The sequence below is a fragment of the Microtus pennsylvanicus genome, chromosome 19, assembly GCF_037038515.1.
Source record: "Microtus pennsylvanicus isolate mMicPen1 chromosome 19, mMicPen1.hap1, whole genome shotgun sequence".
In the NCBI taxonomy this organism is placed as follows: domain Eukaryota; kingdom Metazoa; phylum Chordata; class Mammalia; order Rodentia; family Cricetidae; genus Microtus; species Microtus pennsylvanicus.
Genome location: NC_134597.1, coordinates 35,305,300 through 35,328,222, shown reverse-complemented (window position 1 = coordinate 35,328,222; position 22,923 = coordinate 35,305,300).

Genomic DNA, 22,923 nt, shown 5'->3' with positions numbered 1-22,923 from the left:
GGTGCTCTGTATGAGGAAGTGTTGGGAGAGTGTTGGAAGTTCACTGTGACAGTGTGTGGGTCTTTAGGTTTTATCAGGGGAAGATAGCATTTCTCAGTGAGATTTAGTAGGATTGACCTTAATTGCCTGACCTGGATGACTGTCCTACAGCTTCAGAGAGCCACAGCTGGACAGCATCTAGGTCATGGTATTTTTTGGGGGGTGGGGGCTAATAGAAAATGGTTTAAACCCTCATCGAAAAAAAGGTTAGATATTCTAAGTTCAAGTGACCCAAAATCTTTTAAATATAGTCAACACTTTTAACAACACTTTTACATTTCAGCATAGCCTTGGCATCAAAACTCAGGCTGCTGCACTAAAATCAAGCTACATCCGCCAGTTCTATATTTATGGACCTCAGGCTTTAGAAAATTGAGAGGACAATCTGGAAAGCAAAGTAAGAACATTTCACTTAAAAATAGGATTTGCCAGGGGGGGAAATTTCAAGTCCCCAAAAGACAATTATCTGCAACTAAGTCAGCTACACAAATGTATCTGGAGTAGATTTGTAGGCAATCTAAACATTTGCATATTGTCTAGCTATAAATATGGGCAAACGTTATCTTGCTTAGTAAGTAAAAGTGAAAAAAAAAGCGAAGTCATCTGATACTGCACCTCCGGGAATCTGGTAGAAGGGACATTGAAGTTGGGATCAAGACAGTTTTTCTATTTTAATTGTTCCTGAGAACCCATTCTGGTTTTTGGTTAGATTGCCGGTCGCTCTGGGACCAAAACTGCTTTCTTACTACGCCTGAAGAGTGCTGGTGGAAGAAAGCTATTCTTTTCAACAAAGAGAAATGTTGAACTACTTGAAAACTGAATTTTACACCTGAGCCCTTGATGATGAAAAGGTGGGTGCTGGCCAATGATGGGCTTAGATATAAGTATTATTTTCCGGTTACCATGGCAAAATCAGGTGATCAAGGCAACTTAAAGAAGAAAGAGTTTAATGGGGTTAAGAGCTGGTCCACAGGGACAGCAGCAAGGCTGGTGTGAAAGCAAAAACAGGGTGCTGAAAGTTTATATCCTTTACCACAAGCACAAAGCAAACAGGAAGTACAGCAAGTCTGCAAATACTCAAAGCCTGCACCCAGTAATATCCTCCATCAATGCGTCACAACCTTCCTAAACAATGCCTCCAACTGGGAACCAAATGTCCAATTATGTGAGCCTTGGGGGGGGCATTTTTCATTCATTTGCCACCATATGACTTACTCTTGAGCTAATCATATTGTCTATAGAAATGAAATAACAATGGCTAGCTTAGGTTAAACAGGCCCAACCCAGTAAAGGGTGTAGAATTGACCACATATAAATTGCATGTGTACTTTCCAATGAGGTATGGCTGGAATAGATGACGACATTCGAGACAGTTATTGTTGGGTCCTGTAGCTCAGTTGATTTCTCCTGGCGTGTGTTTGAGATTTTTAAGTTTACTGTAAAAACTTGTTTTATAATAGATAGTACATATAAAAATAGAAATAAAGAGGGTATACATAAATGGAAAAGAAAACTAATTAAGAAATGCTAGGTGCAATTATATATTATTACAATTGGAATGATAAAGTGAAAATGCACGACTTTCTAAGAAAAGTACAGCAGGCATTCGCTGTATAATGAAGAAATAGAGTACCAAGAACTGCAGGAGAAAAATAGGTGAGTTATCAAAGACTCGAACTACTTTCCTCTAACTGCCCTACTCACCAGAATTTGACATTTTTATTTTTTATAGCTTGCATTGCATTTCTTTACTTTCATTTAGTATGTGTTTGTGTGGGGGGTGGGGAGGTGCCATGGTGTGAATGTGGTCAGAGAGTGACTTCCTGGAGTCATTTCTCTCCTTCCATTGATCACCGGGCTCACAGCAAGCCCCTTAACCTGCTGAGCCCTCTCATTGGCTTGACTTGTTCAGTTTAGATTTTCAAGAGCAGTCTTCTTGTTGCAAAGCATGACCTTCAGTCTGTAGCTGACTTTGCTGTGTTTGTGACCATCAAAGACCTTCTCAGTGTCTCCCTGGGTCTGCAGAACTTCTTGTACCTTTTATACCAGTTGTCTAAGAGAGAAAAAAGAGCCTCTTCTCCCAACCCCCCTCAGAGTGTGACAGCCTCTCACCCAGGCTTTTCTCTCGGGTGGACCTAAACCAATCTTCAGTTGCACAGTGAAAATAGAGGAGAAATATTTAGTACGGACCAACTTTCATCAGAAGTATTTCTGCAAGCTGTTCTCCAGCCACTCAGAAGAGAGCTATGGTGTCTGTCCAATGTGTTGCCTAGAACACAGGGAGATCCTAGCCTGTTTTCTGCATAGATTATATCTTCTATACCTGACATTCCCAGATATCATGAACTTCCAAACACTCCTAAATCAGTTTTCTTCCTGACAAAGCTTTCTGAATTATTTTCTGTTTTGTTTTTCTTCAGTAAAGCTCAAGTCAATATGTTATCTAGTTCATTACATAAAAAATTATAATGATCTTGCAACTTGAAAATCATTTTTTCATTAAATTCTAAGTTTTGAAGATTCTCAGGCAGATGTAAGGAATAATACAAAGAGATAAATACTCCCTTCTTTGTTCCCCCAAATGGTATCATCTTGCAGACTAGAGTACAATTTCATAGCCAGGATATTAGCATGGGTCCTATCTAACTAGAGTAACTAAACAGCTCCACCACTACAAGCATTTCCCAATTTGTTCTATTCTAGACAAGCTTACTGTTCTACAACCTGAAACATTTATTCGACTCCTGAGTACCACTAGTTTGTTATCCAATTCTATAGTTGTGCATATAAAGCATGTTATATAAGTTATATGGTATAGCACATCACTTTTGAGACTGGATTTTATCACACTTACATAATCTCCTCATACTAACCCAAACTATAGGTACTCATTGAGTCAACTGCTTTTTGTTGCTGAATAATCCATCATTATGTGGATCCCCATAATATGCTTAACTGTCACTCACTGAAGGAATATGAGCTGGCATGCTTTTTTGAGATTTTTAAGTTTGATGTAAAAACTTGTTTTATAATAATAAATAATAGATGTAAAATTATAAATGAAGAAAGGATACGTAAGTGGAATAAAAAATGATTTTTTTCCTGATTGTGTCTTATGGATAAGTCTGGTACAAATATTTATGAGAAGGGTTTACAAGAATATAAATTTTGTATTTCTGTAAACTGTATCATTGTCACTCCTAATAACAATGTATGAATGACCAATTTTCTTTATTTTTCCTAGCCTTTATTTGTCACCATTTTAAAACATTTGGGTAGGGGATGATGGGGAAACTTATAGGTAATGAAGTCAAAGTAGATTTGATCAAAATACATAATAATCACATATGAAATTCTGAAACAATAAATTGAAAAGGCAAAACCAAAAAGGTAAACCCAATAAAATGAATTTTAGGGATCTTTTGAGAAAAACAGTGTGTGTGTGTTCATGTGTGCATGCTCATGCATATACATTCTCTATGATTATGTATGATACAATTTTCTTAGATACAGATAAGGATGCCATAAAATTCATATGCATAGAAAAATATAGGTAAGATACTTAAAAATCCAAAGCCAGTGGGGAAATCAGTGCTAGCAGATGTTATACAGGTATGAAAAGTTAGGATGCAAAGATCAACAAGATAAGACAAAACACAGAAACAAGGACAGCTGAATTTTGATTAAGTACAAAAGCAATTCAATGGAAGAAAAAAAGGCCATTTAAAATGATAAAAGAACAGCCTGACATTCATAGAGAAATGAATCTTGACCTAAATCCTATATCTTCAGCACTCAAATAGATAATTAACTTAAAACTTAAATATAGAGAAAGCTTACAAAAATAAAGGAAAATCTTTGTTACATACAGCTAACAAACACAGCAAAAGAATTGTTACCAAAAGCAACATCCATGATAAGAAGATTTGATAAATTGGAGTTCATCAAAATTAACATTTTTGTTTTGCAATCAACCATGTTAAGAAGATTAAAAGACAGATGGAAAATTGGGAGGAAATATTTGCAAACTCCATACTGGAGAAAGCACTGTGTCAAGAATATATAAAAGTTAGCATTAGAAGAACAATCTAATTAGTTAAATAGGCAATAGACACAAAGAACAATTTTATCAAAGATATAAAGATGGCAATTAAGCATATTGGAAAGGTATGCTGTTATGTGTTAGGGGAATTAAAATGAAAACCCCAGGGAAGCCTAATGTGGTGGCGCAGGCCTACAACTCCAGCATTTGTGAGACTGAAAAGGGAGCATCTGGGGTTCGAGACCTTCCTAAGCTACACAGTGAGACGCTATCTCAATAAAAAAACAACCAACTGAACTGACAACCAGGGAGCCTGCATGGGACTAACCTAGGCCCTCTGCATATACGTTATAGTTGTGTAGCTTGGCCTTCTTGTGGGACTCCAACAGTGGGAGCAGAGGGTTGTCTCTGACTCTTTCGCTGGATTTTGGGACCTATTCCTCATACTGGGTTGCCTTGTACAGCCTTAAAATGAAGGGAGGTGCCTACTCTTACTGCAACTTGATATTTCGTGTTTGATTGATATCCATGGGAGGTCTGCCATGGGAGGAGGAGGAGCAGAAGGTGGAGAGAGTGGAAGAGAAAAGGAACTAGGAGGAGAGAAGGGAGGGGAAACTGAAGCCAGGATATTAATAATAATAATAAATCATTTTTAAAAAGCTAACAATTAAGTACAATGAGATATCCAGGACAGGCTCCAAAGCTTTATAGAGAAACCCTGTCTCAAAAAACCAAAAAAAAGAGAAATTATTAGCACATTAAAATATAATATTTATTTTTGGTTGTATGTTTGTCTTCTTAATTTTCATGACTTTCTGTGAGTTATGTGAACATTTTTCAAATCCTGTTATCTGTTTTTATTCATTTAAAATTATATTTTTATTATTTGAAATTTTTATACATGTATTTTTAGTGTAGATCCTATTGTTCTTTGATGATTCATCTATTTTTATATCATATTATGACTAATCATAACAATACTGTTACCTTCTTTATCATTTTATCTATTTGTTTATAGTGTATGTGTACAAATATTACATGCACACATGTGTGCACTTACTATGGTACATGTTTGCACACAGAGGATAACTAGTTGGAGTTGATGCTCTCCTTCCATCATTTAGGTCTTAGGGATCAAGGTCATGTCATCAGGCTAGGCAGCAAGTACCACTCCCTGCTGAGTCATCTCTCACTGGCCATAACTTCCTTGTTTTTAATATATTGATCTTTAAAAATTCTCTGTATGTGGAGTCTGAATCAACAGTCAGGGAGCCTACACAGGACCAGCCTAGGCCCTCTGTATATATGTGATAGTTGTGTAGCTTGGTCTGTACCGGCACAAAATAAAGGCAATGCAGATATCAAAGAATATTTACCAGTTTATTGTTAAACTTACTGAACCAAAGTTCCAGCGTAGCACAGGTAGCGAGGAACAAAAGGGACGAGCCGCCTCTCCTCGCACCCTTTTATTGGCATGGATTCGCCTGAGGCAAACCCCGCCCTCTAAAGGGAGCTGATTTAACCCCTTTATTGGTCAATTGTGGGACTCCTGGTATAGGAGCAGGGGCTATCCCTGATGCTTTGGCTGTCTCTTGTGAGTATATTCCTCATGTTGGATTGCCTTGCCCAGCCTGAACACAGGGGGAGGTGCTTGGTCTTACGACAGCTTGACAGGCCATGTTTTGCTAATGTCCAGGGGAGGCCTGCCCCTTTCTGAGTGAATATGGAAGGGGACAGAGGGAAGGGAAGGGTGGTGGGAAAAGTGGGAGGAGAGGAGGAAGGATGGCTACAGTCAGTATGCTTATAGACTCTAATTAGACTTGTATTTTTTGCCATCAAATACCATACTAAAACTCACAATTATCCATGTTGTATGTACTGATATTTTTGCATACTGCATTCTGTCATTTTGTTTTTCCAAGACTTTGTATTTCCTTTCTGTTGAAAGAATTTTCTTTACCAATGTTTTAGGGTTACTCTATTGACAATACATTCTTCTAGTCCTGCTCCATCTGAGATGTCCTGGAGTTTCCTTTATTCCCAACATTTTTTTACAGTATATAGAATTATTGGTTTCAGCACTTGAGAACTATTGTTCGAATTCTTCCTGCCTTGCAGTATTTCTTCTTAGAAATCTATTAAAGTTTGATTTTTCAGTTTTTCTTCCACATGAGGGTTCTCTCTTATTGATTTGAAATTTTTCATTGTTTTAGAATATTTTTGTTTTCATAAGTTAAATATCGGTATTTAAATTCTGTATTTATTTGCATTATGTGAAGGCGTGCTTTGCCTGTGTGTATTCTGTGCACCATGTGTATACCTGGTGCCCATGAAAGTCAGAGGAGGATGTCAGATTCCCTAGTACTGGAGTTACGAGGTTGTGAGCCTCCTGTGGTTGCTGGGACTTGAACCTTTGTCCTCTGGAAGAGGAATCAGTGTTCTTAACCATTGAGCCATCTCTCTAGACTCCTGTGAAATGCTTTATTGTAGATCTTTTTTCAATTTGTCTCTGTGGAATTTTCTAAGCTTCTTAAATGTGTAGGTATACAACTCTTGCAAAATTTGGGGAATTTTCAATTATCATTCATTTTTGGCTCTGTTCCTCTCTGCCTAGTCGATTTTCTCTCTGTTCAGATTGTCTTCTTTGTACTAGCAGTTGTAGGTAGAAGTTCGGATTTCAGAACTCCATTTTGAGGTTCTCCACTGTGGTTGAAAGCTAGTAGGGCGCTACTGATACTTTCTCTTGTGGGAGAGTTAGGAGTGACTCTAAGTGCTTCCTATCTGGCCTCCAATGGCACTATTTCTGGAGAGGAAGTTTACCCCTCCTATCAGTTCCTGACAGTGAATGTCCTTTCTACAGGTCCACTGTGGCAGGAGGGCGTCTCTTAGCCACATAGCAGTGGCAATCCCTATTTGAATTCTCCAATTCCATGTCTATGTATGCATGTCAAGTGGCAGTTTGAGTGCTTATTATATCCTTTCTTCACTTACCTTGGCTGGGATGGTTGGCTGTGCTTTCCAGGATGTGTAGCCATTACTGTAACTTTTAATATCTTATTAGGCTTTACCTTTCCTGGCTTCTTCACGAAAAGAGTAGGGGGTTTTTTGAGGGCTTTTCTTGGCTGTATCTATTGCAGTTATGGGTGTCTGAACTGTTGGAAGACTTACCTGAGTTATAGAACAGCAGAAGTAATAACCAGGGAAGTCACCACATTGCATTCCTAGAGTCCGTTGCCACTGGCTTCTTCTCTCTACCTTTGAGCGTCTTCTGTTTATTTCACACACAGTTCCCAGGGATTTTAGCGGCATGTGTGATTGTATAAAAATGAAAATCACAGGTCTCTTTTTCTTTTTAATAGAAAGTTTCATGAAGCTCAAATGTTGCCCTGTCTCATTGCTGCCTGTGAATAACTGTGCAAAAACTGAACGTTAACTGAGCAAAACCTCGAATTTCCTGTCCTTGCCCTCACCCTGCTTTTCTTTTCTCCATAAGAAGATTCTTGTTACCGACAGAGGTATTTGCAAGAATCTTATCATTGTCACAGCTGCTGTAGGATATCTTGGGAATTTAGCACTGTCTACTCCAATTATGCTGTGTCTCGATGAAAACATGATTGTTAAGAATCTGGGAGCCAGGCGGTGGTGGCGCACGCCTGTAATCCCAGCACTTGGGAGGCAGAGGCAGGCGGATCTCTGTGAGTTCGAGGCCAGCCTAGTCTACAAGACTAGTTCCAGGACAGGCTTCAAAGCCACAAACTCCTTTTTTGAAAAACCAAAGGAAAAAAAAAGAATCTGAGGGGTTATGGACCAGGTAAAGAAGAGCTTTAAAGCTTAGCTTTAAATAACGACTCCTAATGGTCTGGGCTATGAAGCAGTCCTGTGCACATTCAAAGACTTATAGATGAGCTATATACTTTCATTCATAGTATTTCATAATATTCCCTGTGCCTGTCACTTGCCTATCTGTATGTTGATTTCTAACCTTTTTTGTAACAGTCTGTATTATAAAGCACTGTGTTTCATTTGTTAGTCAGACTTCTGTTACTTTAACAAAATACCTGGCACAAGCAACTTAAAAAGAGAAAATGATTATTTGGACTCAATTTCCATTTACTCAGGCAGTTGGTCCCATCGCCTCCAGGATAAGAGCGAGGAATTACATCATTGCAGTAGCACATGACAGAGGAAACTATTCGTGTCATGGCAGCTGAGAAGTGAAGACAGAAGGTTGGGTCAGGGTCCAGATACACCCTCAAGGATACATCTCTATTTAACCTGAAGACATCTAATCAGGCCTTTCCTTATAAAGGTTCCATCACCTCCCAGAAGTTGACATTGTATGACTCCCAAGCCTAGGTCTGCATAGTCTTGCAGTATCTGCTGTTGTTCCCTTAGAATCTATTTGTCCTGGATACTAGTTCAGTTAGCCTGTTGAATGTGATAGGATGTGTTTCAGTAGAAAGTCTTACCGGTCACACACAAGCAAGACTGTCCTGGAATGGCCAGCTCTGGGTCAGCCTGTTCAACCTGTCATATGAAAACATAAACTTCAATGAACAGAACTAATATACTAACTACAGTCAATATAACAATCTGTAGAACAGAAAACCTATATAAGGCAGGTTAGTATCAAAGTCGTAGACTGTTACTGAGGCTGTAGAGATGGTTCAGTAGTTAAGAAACTCTGACTGCTCCTCCAGAAGATGTGGGCCTAAATCTCAGCACCCTCATGAGGACTAACAATTGTCCATTTAACTCCAGTTCCAAGATATCGAAGACCCTCTTCTGATCCCTACAGGTAGGCAAAATACCCAAACACAAAAATATTGATGATTACTTATTATGACCAATAAATAACTAGTGTACTCTCTCCAAGTTTGGTCAGTAGTTCCTGTGGTTTTCCTGTGGTTTTTTTTAAATTTTTTTTTTATTGAAAGAAAAAAAAAAGAAATTCCTGCCTCCTCCCAGCCTCCGATTTCCCTCCCCCTCCTCCCACTCTTCTCCTCCTCCCCCCACTCCCTCCCCCTCCCTCTCCAGTCCAAAGACCAGTCAGGGTTCCCTGCCCTGTGGAAAGTCCAAGGTCCTCCCCCCTCCGTCCATGTCTAAGAAGGTGAACATCCATACAGGCTAGGCTCCCACAAAGCCAGAAAATGAAGTAGGATCAAAACCCAGTGCCATTGTCTTTGGCTTCTCATCAGCCTTCATTGTCCGCCATGTTCAAAGAGTCTGGTTTTATCCCATGCTTTTTCAGTCACAGTCCAGCTGGCCTTGGTGAGCTCCCAATAGATCAGCCCCACTGTCTCAGTGGGTGGGTGCACCCCTTGTGGTCCTGACTTCTTTGCTCATGTTCTCTCTCCTTCTGCTCTTCATTGGGACCTTGGGAGCTCAGTCTGATACTCCAGTGTGGGTCTCTGTCTCTATCTCCATCAATCGCCAGATGAAGGTTCTATGGTGATATGGAAGATATTTATCAGTATGGCTATAGGATAGGGTCATTTCAGGTTCCCTATCCTCAGCTGCCCAAGGAGCTAACTGGGGACATCGCCCTGGGCACCTGGGAGCCCCTCTAGGTTCAAGTCTCTTGCCAACCCTAAGATGGCTCCCTTAATTAAGTTATGTGATTCCCTGCTCCTCTATCCAACCTTCCTTTCTCCCAATCATCACGTTTCCCCAAGTTCCCCCCATCCTCCCCTTCTCACTTTTCTCTCCCCATCTCCCCTTACCCCCATCCCACCCCACCCCAAAGATCCCAATTTTTTGCCCGACAATCTTGTCTACTTCCCATATCCAGGAGGATACTATATGCTTTTCTTTGGGTTCACCTTCTTATTTAGCTTCTTTAGGATCACAGATTATAGACTCAATGACCATTATTTGTGGCTAGAAACCAATTATGAGTGAGTACATCCCATGTTCCTCTTTTTGGGTCTGGGATACCTCACTCAGGATAGTGTTTTCTATTTCCATCCATTTGTATGCAAAATTTGAGAAGTCATTGTTTTTTACCGCTGAGTAGTACTCTAATGTGTATATATTCCACACTTTCTTCAGCCATCCTTCTATTGAAGGACATCTAGGTTGTTTCCAGGTTCTGGCTATTACAAACAATGCTGCTATGAACATAGTTGAACAAATGCTTTTGTCATATGATAGGGTATCTCTTGTGTATATTCCCAAGAGTGGTATTGCTGGGTCCAGGGGTAGGTTGATCCCGAATTTCCTGAGAAACCGCCACACTGATTTCCAAAGTGGTTGCACAAGTTTGCATTCCCACCAGCAATGGATGAGTGTACCCCTTCCTCCACAACCTCTCCAGCAAAGGCTATCATTGGTGTTTTTGATTTTAGCCATTCTGACAGGTGTAAGATGATATTTCAAAGTTGTTTTGATTTACATTTCCCTGATTGCTAAGGAGGTAGAGCATGACCTTAAGTGTCTTTTGGCCATTTGAACTTCTTCTGTTGAGAATTCTCTGTTCAGCTCAGTGCTCCATTTTTTAATTGGGTTAATCAGCATTTTAAAGTCTAGTTTCTTGAGTTCTTTATATATTTTGGAGATCAGACCTTTGTCTGTTGCAGGGTTGGTGAAGATCTTCTCCCAGTCAGTAGGTTGCCTTTTTGTCTTAGTGACAGTGTCCTTTGCTTTACAGAAGCTTCTCAGTTTTAGGAGGTCCCATTTATTCAATGCTTCCCTTAATGTCTGTGCTGCTGGGGTTATATGTAGGAAGCGATCTCCTGATGACTATTAAATTTACCCCTTTGTTTTGTTTTCTAAGTAGAAAATTTATTGTCTTTACTACTGTAAACAACACAGAACATGTACTGAAAATTAAGTAGACCAAGCAGTATTAAATATTTGATACTTGTGCTAATAAGAAAGTTAATTTTTAAATGTTTAAGCAGAGTTCTCTTATTTTCTCTCATGATGAAATAAAGCTAATAAATTCCTCGTCCCTGGTCATGTGGTTAATGAGACTGGTTTGGTAATGGGGCTAGATCCAACAGGGTGCTGGCAGAATTGATTTTATTCTTTCATGCAACTGTTCCTGCAGAACCTGCTCTGTCAGCTTGTCCAGCACTCTGGGTGAAATCTCAAGCAAGTTCAGTAGCTTTTGCAGGTACTTTAAAAGGCAATAGGCTGTCCTCCAGCCATTCACAAGTAATAAAAGGCATTTAAATCTACTACCCAAACACTTGATTGCTAGCACCTTCATACTCACCTCAGGCATGGAGACCATAGTGAGAAAATACAAGTCACACTCAACATCCCTTCCTATATTTATCAGCCTGTTTTCTACCTGGGAGAAGCTGCTTTGGTTCCTTCTAAGTTAGTCCCTGAGAAGGGAGAAGTAAAAGATAGAACAAATTTTATATTTGGTCTCATGTAAGAGCTCTCTGAAAGAGACCAAATATCCACAAGCTGTCTCTGTTTATTGGGATGCTCTTGTGAATTCTTTGGAGTTACTTTCCCCAGGAATCTACAGCTAAAGTGTTCAGAATTGGATCACGTTTTCCCGGCTTGCTGGTAATAATCCTGCCTTGAATTTTTATTTAAGGGTGTATGCCAAGACTATTCCTGCCTCATCTTTCTTTTGTCAGAAAGTTCTCAGCATATATATTTGAATATTGTGCAAATCAACTCGTTCCTAAAGGACATACAGAACACAAAACGTACAAAAATGTGTATCTATGAAAGTGTATCTTATATCTAATTTGGTGCTTGTAAAGTCACATTATGGGGCGGGTATCCAGCACCATCTAAGTGTTTATGGTTTTCAAGTATGAGTCTTGTGATCCTTGCCATTTCAAGCTTTCTGAACCTTCTCATTTGACTTGAAGTGAGATGTAAGGGTAGTTTATTAAGATGAGGAAAAGAAAAGCCATAATATCCTCCAATTCTTTACATGGAAGTACACATTCACTGATCTCTAACGTTAACCGATTCTTATTTAACATCCTACTGAGAAATGAGGCAAATCTAGACTGGACGGGCCAGGTTCTCAAGCTCTCATCCTCTGATACTTTTTTACTTCTCTTGGAGATTCCGATATAACGTGAGCAAGCACATTTGGGGGAACATGTCCATCATTTGTTGTTTGCCTATAAATATGCCAAGCAGTGAACAAAGCACACATTACTCCAATCCTTGTGTCAATCATAGTGAAGAAGGCATGATTATTATTTAACAGATGAGGAAATTAAAAGTGGAAAAAAATGAAGAGAATTTTCCAGAATTTTATGAGCAATAGCACAGGCTGCCTTCATTCAAAATCCCCACTCACAACATTAGATCCACTGAATATGTTTACTGAGACTAAATGTATACCTCCACTCCATATACATTATATGTGCACATTAGTGAAGAATGGGAGAACCAAAACTGATGTAGAAGTCTTGATCGTGGGAAATAGATGGCCAGTAGAGTTTGATCTTCCATAGAGAAAGAAAGGGACAAAGAAAGAATGTCAAGACAGTCTCAAAATAATTCCAGGAAAAAGGGGTTAAAAATTAGACAGTGAGTTAGAAAGTCATAAATCAGGAGGCTCATGCTCTCTCTCTCTCTCTCTCTCTCTCTCTGTCTGTCTGTCTGCCACCCCCAGTGTGTGTGTGTGTGTGTGTGTGTGTGCGTGCGTGTGTGCGTGTGTGTGCGTGTGTATGATCTCAGCACCAGGAAGCTGAAGCAGGAGAATAATGAGCTTAAGGCTAGACTGCCTACATATTTGAGGCCTTTTCTCAAAAATAAAACACCTCTGCCTACCACTCCTCACCTCCCTCCCAAGTGTGGAGAGATCAAAGAAAAGGGAGAGTAAAGGTCATAGCTTCTAAAGTTGGAAATACAATTGTGGTTTTCAGTTTCTTTCAAAACGTCCTTTAAAATTTTTAGCCATAGCTAAATAAACATAACATATGACAAATACATCCACATTTTTTGGGCAACTTACCCCACCTATTTGCAGAAGTTATTCATTTGTTCAAGTCTCAACTTGCCTCTCCTTGGATACTAAATCTCATGCCACTGGAAACCACTGTCTGCTTTTTGTTTGTGTGAATTTGTCTGTTTCAAGTGTGTTGTTTAAATGGAATCATACAGTATTTATACGTCTGTGACTGGATTCAATTACTTATAATAATAAGTAATTAATTAATTTAGTATGTTTTGCTTGGAAATGTTAGAATTTATCAGTTTATTTAACCATTCCTTTGCTACTGGATATTTAAGGACTTACATTTTTAAAAATAATAACCAACACTGGCTCTTCTGACCTTATTCTGAAGTCTAAGAGGCATTCATTGTCACTTCCTTGCCATCAGAAAAACATCTCCTGTTCTATGCCAACACTCTAATAAATACTGCTGGGAAAATAGTCTAACCTCAGAAATAAGACCAGGCACAAGTGTGATTTTTGATTCCCGACAGACCAAACCCAGCTTATAGTCTTCTATACAAGCTCATCACTGTATTAATATTAGATGTCTTTTCTTTAGACTAATTTCTCTATCACCCACATCAATGTTATTGCATTTCTATTTTATTTATTTAGAAGCTTTTTTTTTTAAACAGAGTCTTGTTGTGTGGGCCAGGATGGTCTAGAATTTACCATTTAGTGCAGGCTAACCTCAAACATACAATCCTCCTGCTTCAGCCTCCTAATTGCCGGGGCTTGCTGACATGTACAACCACAATTTGCTTTTTATTCTATTTATTAAAATCAGTATTTCTCACTAATCATTAAATAGCTAATCATAGCTTATATTTTTCAGTTAGTTCAGCCATTTCCCCTAAAGTATCTCCATCCCTTGCAATCTTTATTCTGGGTCCACTTGGAGTGTTACCCACCACCCTCTGGATTAACAAATCCTGTGTATTCACGATCATGTATTAAAGTCAAAACAAAGCCAACAAAAGCAAACATAAGGATAAGTGATGATGGAGCATGCCTTTGATTGCAACACTGGGGAGGCAGAGGCATGAGGTTCTGAGCTCAAGGCCAGCCTGGTCTATAGAGCAAGTTCCAGGACAATTAGGGCTGGACAAATTCCAGGACAAATAGAACCATGCTTCAAAAATCCCCCCCAAAAGCAAAAATAAGCAAATGTTATAATATCACATGAAAACGCTTCTGTCCAGTCAAGAAAATAATCAATAAAGAAATAAACTATAGATAAAGCTAATACATCTGATGCACAATTAAAACACAAAATACATAAGGAACTCTCTTAAGAAGGAAACAGTAACAAACCACATAACCCAATAAAAAAATAGGCAAATAATTAGTAAAGACATTTCTGAAAGTACGGCATATAAATGGCTATAAATTTTCAACTTTCCTAATTGTCAGAAAAATGCAAACTAAAATGAATGACATACTCCCCCTAGCCTACTGGAATGACTGCTATCTGAATGATCGAGGAAGACAGAGTTAGGAATGTTCCTGCTCGGCAAGTAAGCACGAGAAACCAGAGTTGCATTCCCAGAATCCTCAGAAAAACAAACACATAAACAGAAGCAGCAGCAGCAGCAACAACAACAACAAAGCAGCAGATGTGGTGACACATTCTGATCATACCAGCATTGGAGAGGCAGAGACAGGCACATTTCTGTGGCTTCTGAACAGCTGGTCTACATTGTAAAGTGAGATTGGGCCAGTAAGAGATGTTATCTAAAGAGATGTGGAGAGTGGTTACACAAAATCTGGGATAGATGAGGAAGCCACATCAAAATCTACTGCTTTATAAGCTAATTAAAAGTCACAATTAAGAAAGAGTTTGAACAGAAGTATCATACATGAGTGGGTAATGTTAATTCCAAATGTTGTGGGTTATTAAAAATTCCAAGGCCAGATAAAGGATGTGTTCTTAGGAATTGTAGGCCAAGACAGTCCCAGAGGTTCCCTGAACTATGTAAGTTATAAGCATTGTTCTTGTTTTCCCACCAGGAATGGACGATCAAACCTTTTTGTTGATTGGAGAATGCAGATAGCCATGCTGGAGCTGACCAGGCATGTTCTTACCTGCGCCTAGTTTTCCATAGCAATAAAAGTCACTGTGCAAACAGCTTGGGAAGAAAAGCCTGTAGTGGTATTTCCAAGCTTTGAGCATTGCATACTTTGCCCACAAAATCAATAATGGCATGATAGAGTTCTGATTGGACCTGAGTCCTGCTCCACAGGAGGAAGCTCTTGTCCATTACTGGGTCCTGGTCAAGTGGCCATTGCTGCGGAAACCACAAGCACTAAAGGTGAACCTATTGCTTCTGTTTTGCTAAGAGGATATCTTCTCGAATGGCCTCCTAAATATCTTTTTTATCCATAAACTCTTGCTGCCCTCAGCCTAGAACAAAGAAACTTCTCTTTGTAGTGTAAACCAGTTAACATATAGCGTCATGACTAGTTAAGATACTGAGAACCAGTTGAGCATTGAGCCTTAAACAAAGCATCTGTATCACTGCCTCCAAAGCTCAGAAAACATCCTGAAAGAATGCAAGATGCTGACGATAGGAAGGGTTTTTAAAAAACTCTCTTATGGCTATGACAACATTGTGACACTTAGGAACTCACAGAAATTGAAATTGGCTGGCTGTCTTCACAAGGTCTATAATCCTATAAACATTCAGTATTGATGGAGATCAGTTCTTGGGAATTATTGACTCTCTATAGTTGCTTTGGGGAAAATGCACTGACCTCAATGATGCAATGACTGTGAGTCCCTTAGGCTCCAGTTGCTAGTTCCACACCCATGGCCATAGGGATGGCCCTGGTGAAACCCAATCAATCATAAAACAAAAATAAGGCAAAACGACACAAAAATGGGATAGGGACTTTGTTGGAGGAGCAGGAGTTGGTGGAGGTGGGAGAGAGAGTCAAGAGGATGGGCAGCTAACCATGTATATAGAATGTGGTACACACCAGAATAAGATTGACAATGGATACATCGATTTAAAGAAAGGGAGGAACAGAGCCAAATCTTGAAAGATTCCCTAATGAAAAATCTAAGGTATTGGATTTTGAGTAATGACACCTGACATACTTTGGCTTTTGGCATCCATATGCTCCTATAGATGTGAACACACATATTGATTGGTACACACACATGCTTAAACATAGATGCACGAAGCGATGAAAAATGGCAACTGTCAACAAGAACATGCAGAAAGACTTGTGCAATGTTGTTGAAAATGTAAATCAGCACAACCATTATGGAAAATATCTTGCAGTGCTTCTCAACCTTCCTAACGATGTTTCCCTTTAATACAGTTCCTCATGTTGTGGTGACCCCAAACCATAAAAATTATTTTGTTGCTACTTCATTACTGTAATTTTGCTATTTTTATGATCTGATAAGCAGGATATCTCATATGTAACTCCCAAGGGGATTGTTACTCACAGGTTCAAAACCTCTGCTTTAGAGGATCCTCAAAACACCAGAAAACAGAACTTTTTTTATACAACCTTTTGATTGTTTTATTTTTAATTAACATAAAAAATATGGAAAATAATACCCAGCAGAAATACCTTCTTTAGATTTTTTTTGTCTAAAATCTTCATTTACTTAGCATATCTACCACATAGCGTCCACACATAAAAATGATGACTTCACCTTACATTCATTGCAAAATGATTCCTCTTATCTTAGGGATTATAATTTGAATAAATACATCTTCATAATACTAGTTTGAAATTTAATTATAACCTTCAAGTTTTGATAGAAATTGCTAGGATTTAATCAATCACATATTTGGATAGCTTATGATGATGTGCCAAATTATGTGTAATGATTTGGGAGCTGTAAGATAACTCATGAGAAAAAGTAAGTTAGAATAAATTCTGCTTAAGTCCCTTTTCTACATGACATAGAGACTGTTCAGTATAAAGAATATGAATATCTCAATTTATATACCAATTTCTAGCCCTCCAACCATCTCTTCCTGGATTCACACCATTTGCTGGGGGTAATGCCACTCTAGTAGTAAAGAGAGGTCACCTCTAGCATGCTCCAGCCAGTTCTTCTAGAACAAGTTTTGGCCATCTTATGTTTGGCCCTTTGTATATATCCTTACTTGCTATTGATCTGTAAAAAAAAAACAAAATCAAAAACAAAAAACATAAGGACCTATTAAGCAAAAGAACATACTTGGTGAAATAAAGCAACATTCTTAAGTAATATTATGCTGTATTCATAATAAATGAAAAAGATGTATTCATTGAATTCCTTTTATATATAAATTAAAGAAATATTAATCACTAGTTATACACTTTTACCATTAGTACTATTATTTCTTATGATTATAAATTTTGATTTTGTATATAATGGGTATTGATAAAAAGTCAGTTGAGAGTATTATAACATAGAAATTTATACGGAAATATAATTAGAAAACAGAACTTTTAAATGATACAGCAATTTCACAATTGAGTATGCTCACAGGACCTAAACCAGTATGTCAAACAGGTGTCTGCACCTGCATGTTCATTGCAGTACCAATCTCGATAGTCAAGATATCAAATAAATCCCGTACTGTATATGGAAAATGTTATGTTTCTTTCCAAAGAGATACTATCATCCTTAAAAAAAAGGAAGAAGTCCTGTTCTGTGGGAAAATATGGATGAACTTGGAGACTATTGTGCTAAGTAAAATAACTAAGACAGACAATGAGAAAGTGCCTTTTATTGGGAGTCACTAAAGTCACAAAAAGAAGAGAATTCAATGATGACTGCCGGAGAAAAGAATAGGAAATAGGGAACTTGAGAGATAGTTTTCCAAGGCTATAAAATTTTAGTTAGATCAAGGAATAAGTTTGAGAGTGTGTTCTAGTATGTAACATAGTGACTATAGTTCATAACAATGAACTGCAACCTTGAGAATTGCCAGGAGGATAGATTTCAGACATGATGAATGCATGAGGTACTATATATGTTAATTTGCCTCACTTAATTATTTCACAATGTACATATATTTCTAAAAATTTTATTCTCAATAAATTATTACTAATTTTATTAGTTGCCAACTTTCAAACTTCACCAGAGAAGCTCCCCCCCCCCCAGTGGATGGTGATTAACATAGAGACCCAAAACTAGTTAATGTGTAGAGAATGAGAGACTGCAGAGTTATTGCCCTAAACGGAGCATTCTGTATCACATCCCATCCCGCCAGGACACAGGGATCATTGCTGAAGAGGAGGTGAAACACGGTAAGAGTCAGAGGCAGTGGATGAGGACAGGGAAGCAACATTTTCCAGGCAAAATAGAGAAGCTGCACGTAAGAATTCATAGTGGTTGTGACAGCATAGATAAGACCTGTGAATACTCAAGTCAGATAAAATCCCAGCATGGTATGGGGAAGTGAGCGCAAAATCCTCTCCTTAACTGAGGAGCTACGGGCAAATAATTGCTGTTGGAAGAGGAAAATCGATTTTCTTTAAGACTGTGACTCTTGTTAAGACATACAAGTTCCACGGATGTACATATACCTAAATGCATATAGGAAACACTAAAGAAACTCAATGGGCTTAAAAAATGATAACAATGCATTTTTAAACGAGGACACAAAGTTGGGGTGGGCATGGAATTGGGGTGTAGATCTGGAAGGAGAAAGTGGAGGGAGTTTAAAATGTATAAAACTCTCCAAGGGCTAAAATATAAATAAATAAATAAATAAATAAATAAATAAATAAATAAATAAAATTAAGCTGGGAATAATATTCTATCTCTGTAATCTTAGCATTTAAAGGCTCAGGCAGCAAGATTGAGAGCTAAAGACTAGGCTGGGCTTCATAGCAAGATCCTGCGTCAGAAATTAATTAACTAGTTAATTAATTAAGTCTATAAAGAAAAATGAAAGACTTGTGATAATGAAGCTGAGTATAGAATTTTTTCTTAGTCCTCCAAAAGTGAAGGATCTAAGACACAGTGTACAGCAAGGCTCCTGTCTGAAATACGGTGAAGGGTGAAGACCAACACACAAGAATGTCCTGTGATCTCTGCACACGTGCTAAGGCACACACATGCTCACACATGCACAAACACACCGACATGTACATATACATGCATTACTGACACATCATACACAAAAATACAAGCTTAAATTTTTAAAATTAAAAATCTAGAAGAGTCTTAGAACAATTATTTTGCATAAGAGTTAACAGCATTTTTGACCGTGAGTAGGTGAAATATTTTAAAGGTTTAGAGGTGAGGGCTTGTTACTCTTCCACGCATTCCGAGATGTGCTACAGGACTAGACCACATGAAACAGGCTCACCATTCATCAGATAGTGTGTTTTTTCAACATTTCCCTCATAAAAGGACAATCCTGTCTGATTCTTGATATTTTATTTCTTTGTAGATTTGATGGTTTCATATAAGGATCAATTATTATGATGTCAGACATGATTATTAAATTCCCCTATTCTTGCTAGAGAGTTTTTGAGACCTTCAATAAAGTATACGAATGATGGTACAGATTTATTAATTAGATTAATTAATTACCTTGCCCTCTTACTATGAACAAAGTACAATTCTGATCTATTGACTTTGCATTTGGCCAGTGGAGTCTTGGTGAAACCCTAGCTGTAAAAGTTTTACATGCTTTATCTTCAGTCTTTACTATGGTGAGTCTTTACGGGAAGTCATGACTGCTAAATCTCAGCTCTGTATCTCAGAAGCTTAGCCTAGAAAAACACATGCGAGATAAGGCAGTATGAGCTGCCATCCTGAATTTAAACCCCTTTGAATACAAACAGTCGCACGGACGAACACAGCAGGGCTCAGCAGAGTATGAGTTAGCACACAGAACTTTGAACATATAAATGAATGCTGCTTTGTGCCATTGAGCTGGCGTAGTTATTTCAAATCATTATCATGGCGAGGGCTGACTAAGAGAGTGTATGTAGCTAAGTCTTATCCAAACTTTTGTTGAGGAATCGTAAGTTGAATTGACATGTTATTAGAGCTTCCTGTATCCAGAGTACATTCTTAGTTATTGGATTGGAAAAGAATGGTGGCATAGATAACAAATAAAATAGAGCAGGGATCGTCCCTCTTAGATGTGTCTTTGTACATCGGATTTTCCACTTTTGAGCATTACCTTTAATAACATTTGCCATACCAAAGAATAAACTCTCCCCTCACCCACTGTGTGTGTGTGTGTGTGTGTGTGTGTGTGTGCACATAATCTTCAGAAAGTAAAACTGAAAGTTTAGGAATATGCTATGCACTATATATTGATGCATATACATATATCTAAACATATATATGCATATATAAACACATGCTTATAGACATGTATATATATATATATATATATATATATATATATATATATATATATATATCAACATGCACACATATATGTGTATGTGGGGACAGAGACTCATTAGAGTAAATTGGCCATAATCTCAAAATTTTCCTGTCTTCATCACTTGCATGCTGGGATTAAAGGCATGCTAGCAAACCTGGCTTACTGTATTTTAAATTTACTTACTCATTTAATTAAATAGGGATGCTTAAATGTAGTATTTCTCTAATAATACAGCTAGAAAAGAAAAATGCTCATGAAAATTAAAATATTTTTTAAAATATCTATTGATTTAATAGTGAAGTGATTTTTACAAAACAGTTTCTGCTGTTCAGGCATGATAGTTAGAGGACACACACATTAAGATACTCAAGCTATCTTACTGAGTATTCAGCTTTACCTTCTGTAGGCAGTGCCTTTGTTGTTGACTCGTAATTAGCTGTAGTCTATAGTACTTAGGGTTTCAAAATGAAGGACATTTATGTACATGCCATGGCCCTCAGATGTGCACACCAGTGGCGACTCTGAGATCAGCTGATTACACTGACAACAGAGAAGCTGTTCATGAAGGTGCATTAGACCCAATTCTGAATGGACCAGTGTAATTAGTCCTGATGCCTCAAGCAGCGCTGAAGACTTTGGCAAGAAGACAAGGAGACCCAGGTCCCTGTGTACAGGCTTAGGACTTTATAATAACTCCTCCAATGGAGGACATACTTGGGTGTTGAAGGAGCTGCGGGCTGCTTTCCTGCCACCCAGCTCCTGGTCACCTGGCTAGCTTATGCTCCGAAACAACAACACACAAATTGTATTCATTTAAACACTGCCTGGCCCATTTCTATTAATGTGTGTAGCACCGAGGTGAGCTTACTGAGAAGATTCTAGCCTATGTCCATCCTGGGTCGGAGCTTCATTGCATCTGCCCCAGAGAGGAGAGGAAATGGCGTCTACCTGAGATGTCTTACCTCACTTCCTCTTCCTCCCAGCATTCTGTTCTGTTTACTCCGCCTACCTAATTTTCTGTCCTATCAGGGCCAAAGCAGTTTCTTTATTTAACCAATGTCCTTCCTTTATCACTTGAGAAATAGGGATCACACTTGAGATTAAAAAACAAAAGATGAAAAAAACCAAAAGATAAATTTTTGCACTAATATAAAGACCTGAGTTCCAGTCCCTAATACACATTTGAAAAGAAAACAGAGTATGGTGTCAAGGGTTTATAAACTTAGCTCTGGAGAAGCAAAGACAAGAGGCTCTATAGAACTCCATAGCCAGATAGTACTGTAAATTGGTAAGCTCCAGACTGAGTCTCAAAGCTACGGGGGAGGCCAAGACACAAGATATCAGCCTATGTTTGCACACATGGACATATGCACATGTATGAGTATGTACATATACTATACATAAAAATAAATATAAAAACAGAAGAATTTGAAGAATATTGCTGGAAATGTAGACTAGTGTTGGAGAACTTGCCTAACCTACCATATGCCCTGGGTTAGACCATGAGCATGGACAATAAAGTTTTGGAGAATAACAGATCACCATTCCCACTGTGATCAATAAATAACACAAGGATATGAAGGACAGTTTAAAAATGAAAAACAACTAAATTTTGACTTTAAAAGTTCACTAAAAATTGTTTAATGCCAGAGAGGCTGACTTGTTAATGCTTTGGTTCAATTCCCAGCCATGATTAATTGTTGATTTCATAACAATGCATAAGCTTATCACATGTCTATGTACTTCCACTTTCTTCCGAAAAATTGAGTCATCACTAACTCTTATCTCTCCCAAAAAAGTGCTGTGAAGACTGATAGAAAAAAAAGTATAACTGAATTAGTCTACACATCCTTTACCAACAGGATGTGGTCTGTAGATGATAGACGCCACTGCCATCATAATTGCTACTCTCTGCTGATACAACCGCAGGAAAAAGATCTTGCAATTAGAATCAACGGTGGAGAGGAATTAGAGTAGGCGGTCAGCAATGTCTGCAGAGAGAAATATGGCTGCTGCACGAAGCTCTCCCTGTCCTGGTTGCCCAGCTCCATGAGTTGGCCGCTCTGCACATGTGTTGGGCATGGTTGTGGTGCTGATGAGTCATGCAGAGCAGGACACAGCAGATAACGGGGCCTCACTCCTGAGGCAGCTCCAGGAACAGTGGTTATTTTACCACCAGCAGCATCCTGGTAGGGAGGGGTGAAGCCACTTTCTTCCCATCGTCATAGTTACTGTACCATCGCGGTTACTGGCTCAGTTTCCCCAACAAGGAGAGAACCTAAGGACAGAACCACAGGGCTGCTGTCACACGGCACACTCTTCCTCGACTTGCTCTCATGTGTCTGCACCATGCTGCAGCTGAGGGCACGGGCCACAAGCTGACACTCCTCTAATCTGAACTGTCCTTGGGATCATTTTCCTAGAGAATTGCCAACTAAAGAGACGGGCTGGTAGCAAATGAGGGAGGAGTCGAATATAGTGGAAGTATGAGAGCCCATTCCTGAGAAAGGAATACACTTTTGGTGTGTAGTGGAACAGAATAGACCCTT